The sequence below is a fragment of the Triticum dicoccoides genome, chromosome 7A (genome assembly GCF_002162155.2).
Source record: "Triticum dicoccoides isolate Atlit2015 ecotype Zavitan chromosome 7A, WEW_v2.0, whole genome shotgun sequence".
Lineage (NCBI taxonomy): Eukaryota > Viridiplantae > Streptophyta > Magnoliopsida > Poales > Poaceae > Triticum > Triticum dicoccoides.
Genome location: NC_041392.1, coordinates 710300315 through 710308722, shown reverse-complemented (window position 1 = coordinate 710308722; position 8408 = coordinate 710300315).

Genomic DNA, 8408 nt, shown 5'->3' with positions numbered 1-8408 from the left:
GGGGCGGGGGAGGAGAGATGAGGGCGGCTGCGGGTCGGGGGAAGGAGAGATGGGGGCGGCGCTGGGAGGAGTCAGAGGAGGGGGGAAACAGAGCCTGTGCGCGGTCGATTTGGGGCAAAATCAGCTCTACGCGCGTCTTTTTTGGCTAAGTCCCGCGCTCATAGCTAAGCCTAGAGCACAGGGTAAGCCGAGTGTCAACAACAGATTACACGGTTTACACTACTATATTTTTTGTTTTTTTATTTCAATACAAAAAATTTATCAATTTGCTTCTAAAATTCTCTGTGTTTTATTTAATTGTATTTTATTATACTTAAATTTCTATTGTATTTTTATTTCATTGGCTCTATGTTTTTGGAGATTTCACCCATCCGTAGGGCCCGCATGATCTATGTCTTCGACCGGACTCAGAAGAGGTTTGAACGTAAACTGCCGACGATCCTATGTGATGTATTTGCGACATTCGTATGCCACGTGCAGACGAGAGAGGGGCATGCCTAGCCATCAGTGGTGCGAAATTACCTTGGCGGCATGCCTGATCCAACTGTTTGAATCCTCGGAAAATCGTATGATGCCGGAAATCCTCGGGAGCTGTCACGGCGTCATGGAATGGTCCATGTAGGGTGTGGTAAAAGTTTGGGTGCGTTTCTTGTAGGCCTCACCTGAGGCCGCTTGTAAACTACACCATCTTCGAGGTAGTCTCTCGGTATCGAGAGAGAACGTCTCGGGTTTGTGAAGGAATTGCGGGCCATGTTGCTCTGTTGGCCTCGAAACCTCTCGTGCTCTCAAAGGAGGCCATCGAATGACATGTGCCAAGCCCCCACATTTTTCGAACCCGCCTGCAATATTTGAGACATTTATTGCACTTCTAGAGTTTTAGCGCGGGAAATTGCAGATCTACAAGGGGACACATGAAATCATGCCTAGAAGCGGCATGGAAAATCATATGTTATATAGTTGCGACATGCGTATGCCATGTGCAAACGAGAGATGGGCATGCCCACCATAGGTAGTGCGAAATTACCTCGGTGGCATGCCTGATCCAACCGTTTGAATCCTCGGAAAATTGTATGATGCCGGAAATCCTCGAGAGCTATCTCGGCGTCATCAAATGGTCTGTGTAGGGTGTGGTAAAAGTTTGAGCGCGTTTCTTATAGGCCTCACCTGAGGCCGCTTGTAAACCGCACCATCTTCAATGTAGTCTCTCGGTATCGAGAGAGAACGTCTCAGGTTTGTGAAGGAATTGCAGGACATGTTACTCCGTTGGCCTCGAAACTTCTCGTGCTCTCAAAGCAGGCCATCGAATGACACGGGCCAGGCCCCCGCATTTTTTGGACGCGCCTGCAATATTTGAGACATTTATTGCACTTCTAGGGTTTCAGCGCCGGAAATTGCAGATCTGCAAGGCAGCACAGGAAATCATGCCCAGAAGCAACATGCGAAATCACATGTGATGTATTTGCGACATGTGTATGCCATGTGCAGACGATAGAGGGGCATGCCCAGCCATTGGTAGTGTGAAATTACCTCGGCGGCATGACTGATCCAACCGTTTGAATCCCTGGAAAGTCGTATGATGCCGGAAATCCTCGGGAGTTGTCACAGAGTCATTGAATCCCTGGATCAGTCATGCCCAGAAGCAGCATGCGAAATCACATGTGATGTATTTGCGACATGCGTATGCCATGTGCAGACGATAGAGGGGCATGCCCAGCCATTGGTAGTGTGAAATTACCTCGGCGGCATGACTGATCCAACCGTTTGAATCCCTGGAAAGTCGTATGATGCCGGAAATCCTCGGGAGTTGTCACAGAGTCATTGAATGGTCCATGTAGGGTGTGGTAAAAGTTTGGGCGCGTTTCTTATAGGCCTCACCTGAGGCCACTTGTAAACTACACCATCTCCGAGGTAGTCTCTCGGTATCAAGAGAGAACGTATCGGGTTTGTGAAGGAATTGCGGGAGATGTTGCTCCGTTGGCCTCGAAACTACTCGTGCTCTCAAAGGAGGCCATCGAATGACACGTGTCATGCCCCCGCATTTTTTGGACGCGCATGCAATATTTGAGACATTTATTGCACTTCTAGGGTTTCAGCGCCGGAAATTGCAGATCCGCAAGGCGGCACATGACATCATGCCCAGAAGCGGCATGGAAAATCATATGTGATGTATTTGCGACATGCATATGCCATGTACAGTCGAGAAAGGGGCGTGCCCAACCATTGGTAGTGAGAAATTACCTCGGCGGCATGCCTGATCCAACCGTTTGAATCCTCGGAAAGTCGTATGATGCCGAAAATCCTCGAGAGCTATCACGGCGTCATTGAATGGCCCAACCACTGGTACTGCTACGTTGTCCTTGAAACTTCTCGTACTCTGAAAGGAGGCAGACGGTGGAGAGGCATGCCTAGCCGTTGTAAATCGAGGGCATCGAAGATATGACCCATGAAAACTATTTAGGGAAAGTGGGTGAGGGAGAAATAATAATTAAGCAGCAATAATAAATACAATGGAAAATCATTTAAACAAATTTTGCATAAATATAACCCTAGTGCTTTCAGCTGGCACACGGCTTATATACAATATAAGCTGAGTACCGTGGTCTAGCGCATGACTTATATAGACTATAAGCCGAGTGTACCCGTAGGCACTCGGCTTATATAGCCTATAAGCCGAGTGCACCCATCTGGCACACGGCTTATTGGATGCTCCGTGATGGCGCCGTCCACTGTTTCTGTTATCGACACATGGCTGCACTAGTAGAAAACAGGGCTATGCTCCAGGCCGGCTCAGCCCATTAGTCCCGGTTCAGTGTAGAACCGGGACCAATGTGGGCATTGGTCCCGGTTCGTGAGCCCCGGGGGCCGGCCAGGCCACGTGGGCCATTGGTCCCGGTTCGTCTGGACCTTTTGGTCCCGGTTGGTGGGACGAACCGGGACCAATGGGCCTCGCTCCTGGCCCACCACCATTGGTCCCGGTTGGTGGCTTGAACCGGGACCAAAGGCTCCCCTTTAGTCCTGGTTCATGCCACCAACCGGGACCAATGAAGTGCCTATACATACCCCCTTGCGCAAGAGCAGAGCACAGTGCTCTGTTTTTTCTGGCCGAGTGGGAGAGGGCTTTGTGGTGCTCTAGCTCACCTCCTATGCACATGAGGTGTTCGATGGAATGCCCGAGCCACACTACTTAAGCTTTCTCCTCTCGAAGCTCGACCTCCAAGCTCCATTTTCCTCGAGATTTGTCTAGATTTAGCGGTCCGTCACGCCCCGTCCCCGTCTTCACCGCCGTCGATCACCCGCGTCGATCTCATCACCGACACCACCGTGGTGAGCCTCTTGTTCTTATCTTCTTTCTAAAAGGAAAAATATTCTTACTTGTATGTTTAGATAGATACTTGTATCATTTTCTTACATTTATTATTGCATCTTATATAGTGCGATGGTTTTGGTATCCGCCCCCGTCGGCCCTCGTCCTGTCTATGATTCGGATTTGGTATGTATATTATTTTTATAACTATTGGTTCATTTATTGTTTATGAAAATTATGCCGACCAACGTGACATAGATTTTATTTATCTAGGATGTATGTGAATCGGAAATGCCAACCGACCCTATTGTCGAGAGGTTAAATTTAGTTGAAGAAGAAAACAATTTGTTGAAGGAAAAAATAAAGAAAATTGAGGAGGAGAAGATGATATTGGAGTTGCATGTTGCGGATGTCGTCGATGATCACAAGATCAAGATGGATGCAATGCGCTTGAAGATTAGAAAGATTAGAAAATAGGTCATTCATACCGAGGCTTGGTATCATTATGCCGTTGGATCAATTGTTACCTTGGTTGCGATTATGATCGCATTTGTTTTCGCATTGAAATGGTTTACATAGTTTCAATGTATGGTTTAATTAATTAGATGCTCTGGAGAGCTATATGTTATTAGATGAGAAGTATGTATGCACTTTGGTTTTAATGTGATGATGAACTTCTATTAATTTGGACACTTAATTATATATAATGCACACAGATGAACCGGCAATGGATGTACGGTGACAGACACACCCGCGAGTACATTAAGGGTGTGCATGAGTTTCTCGATGCGGCTGAGGCAAACAAGCAGAATGGTTTTATGTGTTGTCCATGCACTGAATGTGGGAATACGAGGTCTTACTCTAAGAGGAAAATCCTTCACTCCCACCTGCTTTACAAGGGTTTCATGCCACACTATAATGTTTGGACGAGGCACGGAGAAATAGGGGTTATGATGGAAGACGACGAAGAAGAAGAGTACGATGACAACTATGTGCCCCCTGAATACGGTGATGCTGCAACGGGGGGAGCTGGTGAAGATCAAGAGGAACCAGACGATGTGCCCAATGATGCCGCCACGGGTGAAGCTGCTGAAGATCAAGAGGAACCAGACGATGTGCCCGATGATGATGATCTCCGCCGGGTCATTGTCGATGCAAGGACACAATGCATTAGTCAAAAGGAGAAGCCGAAGTTCGATCGCATGTTAGAGGATCACAAAAAAGGGTTATACCCCAATTGCGAAGATGGCAACACAAAGCTCGGTACCGTACTGGAATTGCTGCAGTGGAAGGCAGAGAATGCTGTGGCTGACAAATGATTTGAGAAGCTGCTGAAAATATTGAAGAAGAAGCTTCCAAAGGATAACAAATTACCCGACAGTACATATGCAGCAAAGAAGGTCGTATGCCCTCTAGGATTGGAGGTGGAGAAGATACATGCATGCCCTAATGACTGCATCCTCTACCGCGGTGCATACAAGGATCTGAACGCATGCCCGGTATGCGGTGCGTTGCGGTATAAGATCAGACGAGATGACCCTGGTGATGTTGACGGTGAGCCTCTCAGGAAGAGGGTTCCTACGAAGGTGATGTGGTATGCTCCTATAATACCACGGTTGAAACGTCTGTTCAGAAACCAAGAGCATGCCAAGTTGATGCGATGGCACAGTGAGAACCGAAAGAAAGATTGGATGTTGAGAGCACCCGCTGACGGGTCGCAGTGGAGAAAAATCGAGAGAAAGTACTGGGATGAGTTTGCAAAGGACCCAAGGAATGTATGGTTTGCTTTAAGCGTGGATGGCATTAATCCTTTCGGGGAGCAGAGCAGCAATCACAGCACCTGGCCCGTGACTCTATGTATGTATAACCTTCCTCCTTGGATGTGCATGAAGCGGAAGTTCATTATGATGCCAGTTCTCATCCAAGGCCCTAAGCAACCCGGCAACGAAATTGATGTGTACCTAAGGCCATTAGTTGAAGAACTTTTACAGCTGTGGAATGGAAACGGTGTACGTACGTGGGATGAGCACAGACAGGAGGAATTTAACCTTAAGGCGTTGCTGTTCGTGACCATCAACGATTGGCCCGCTCTCAGTAACCTTTCAGGACAGACAAACAAAGGATACCACGCATGCACGCACTGTTTAGATGACACTGAAAGTATATACCTGGACAAATGCAGGAAGAATGTGTACCTGGGCCATCGTCGATTTCTTCCAACCAACCATCAATGTCGAAAGAAAGGCAAGCATTTCAAAGGCGAGGCAGATCACCGGAAGAAGCCCGCCATGCGCACCGGTGATCACGTGCTTGCTATGGTCAATGATTTACACTACGTAATCTTTGGAAAGGGTCCCGGTGGACTAGCTGTTCCGAATGACGCTGACGGACACACACCCATGTGGAAGAAGAAATCTATATTTTGGGACCTACCCTACTGGAAAGACCTAGAGGTCCGCTCCTCAATCGACGTGATGCACGTGACGAAGAACCTTTGCGTGAACCTGCTAGGCTTCTTGGGCATGTATGGGAAGACAAAAGATACACCTGAGGCACGAGAGGACCTGCAACGTTTGCACGAAAAAGACGGCATGCCTCCAAAGCAGTATAAAAGTCCTGCCAGCTACGCTCTTACGAAAGAAGAGAAAGAAATCTTCTTTGAATGCCTGCTCAGTATGAAGGTCACGACTGGCTTCTTGTCGAATATAAAGGGAATAATAAATATGCCAGAGAAAAAGTTTCAGAACCTAAAGTCTCATGACTGCCACGTGATTATGACGCAACTGCTTCTGGTTGCATTGAGGGGGCTTCTACCGGAAAACGTCCGATTAGCCATTGTGAAGCTATGTGCATTCCTCAATGCAATCTCTCAGAAGGTGATCGATCCAGAAATCGTACCAAGGCTAAGGAGTGATGTGGCGCAATGTCTTGTCAGTTTCGAGCTGGTGTTCCCACCATCCTTCTTCAATATCATGACGCACGTCCTAGTTCATCTAGTCGACGAGATTGTCATCCTGGGGCCCGTATTTCTACACAATATGTTCCCCTTTGAGAGGTTCATGGGAGTCCTAAAGAAATATGTCTGTAACCGCGCTAGGCCAGAAGGAAGCATCTCCATGGGCCATCAAACAGAGGATGTTATCGGGTTTTGTGTTGACTTCATTCCTGGCCTTAACAAGATAGGTCTCCCTAAATCGCGGTATGAGGGGACACTGACTGGAAAAGGCACTCTTGGAAGAGACTCAATAATATGCAGGGACGGATATTCTTGGTCTCAAGCACACTACACAGTTCTACAGAACTCTACCTTGGTGACCCCGTATGTCGATGAACACAAGAACAGTCTGCGCTCCAAACACCCGGAGCAGTGCGACGACTGGATTACATGTGAACACATCACGACTTTCAGCAGTTGGTTGGAAACACGTCTCAGAGGTGACAACACTGTTTGTGATGAGTTGTACTTGTTGTCCAGGGGACCATCTTTGACTGTATTGACTTACAAAGGATACGAGATAAATGGGAATACATTTTACACGATCGCCCAAGATCAAAAGAGCACCAACCAAAATAGCGGTGTCCGCTTTGATGCAGCAACCGAGAGCGGAAAGGACACATATTATGGTTACATAGTGGACATATGGGAACTTGACTACGGACCTGATTTTAAGGTCCCTTTGTTTAAGTGCAAATGGGTCAATCTGTTAGGCGGCGGGGTACAGGTAGACTCACAGTACGGAATGACAACAGTGGATCTGAAAAATCTTGGGTACACTGACGAACCGTTCGTCCTAGCCAATGATGTGGCACAGGTTATCTATGTGAAGGACATGTCTACCAAACCGAGAAAAAGAAAAGATAAGGAAGCGAATACATCATACGATGAGCCAAAGCGCCACATAGTTCTTTCAGGAAAAAGGGACATCCTGGGAGTGGACGGCAAGACAGACATGTCTGAAGATTACGAAAAGTTTCATGAAATTCCTCCCTTCAATGTCAAGGCTGACCCAAGCATCCTGATAAATAATGAAGATTATCCATGGTTACGGCGCAATAAGCAAATGACACAAGCGAAGAAAAAGTGAAGACTTTCTCCCGCAGTAAGCAAATGCTATGTGGGTGAAATTATGATACCATCCCAACTTTGATGTCTTATGGTTCGAAACTTTGATACTTCGAAAGTGATTGTCCATTTTGTACACGAAGTGCATCAAGTTTTTGTCGTAACCCTCTCTACTTTTTGGAACATGCTATGTGGGTGAAATGATGATACCGTGCCAACTTTCAACCTTTTCAGAGTTCATTTTTAAATGCTTTCCAATTTCAGAGTCATTTAGCTCAAAGAATGAATTAATAGCAAACAGAATGAACTACAAAACTTTTAAGAAAATAAAAACAATCAATTAAAATATTATGTTATGATCAACTAAAATAAAACTATAATATTCTTCAATAGCAAAAAGAATATATTTTTTGTGACCTAAAATCAAACTATAAGTATTTAATTGTAAGTATAAATAAAAAATAAATAGCAAAGAAGAAAAAAATTTCTATTTTTATAGTAAAGTTATTAATAAACTAGTGATTCACACAAATTTTTAAAAATTCAAATTTAAACTATTCAAAATTTAAAACTAATGGCACTAACAGAAAGTTTATAATTTTTGTGACCTAAAAGCAAAAAGAAATCACTAAAAAACTGTAAGTATTTAGTTTTAAGTAGAAATAAAAAAATAAAAAACCAAAAAATGTAGAAATAAAAAAGAAAAAACCAAAAAAAAAATGCCACCTACTGGGCCTCCACGGCCTGAATACGACTAGAAACCCTACATGGGCCAGGATTCAGGCCCGCAGAGGCCCAATAGGCCCACAGGCAGTAGCAAGTTTAGGCCCGAAAGCCTGCATTAGAGAGGAGCTCGAATGCGGAGGCACAGCAGCGCTTATAAACCAGTGCCGGTGCCCTTCAGCTAGCGATGTGGGACTAAACTTTTGGGCGCTGGCAGCACAAGGGCATTGGTCCCGGTTGGTGGCACCAACCGGGAATAAAGGGGGCATTGGTCACGGTTCGTGGCACCAACCGTGACCATTGCACCCCTTTAGTCCC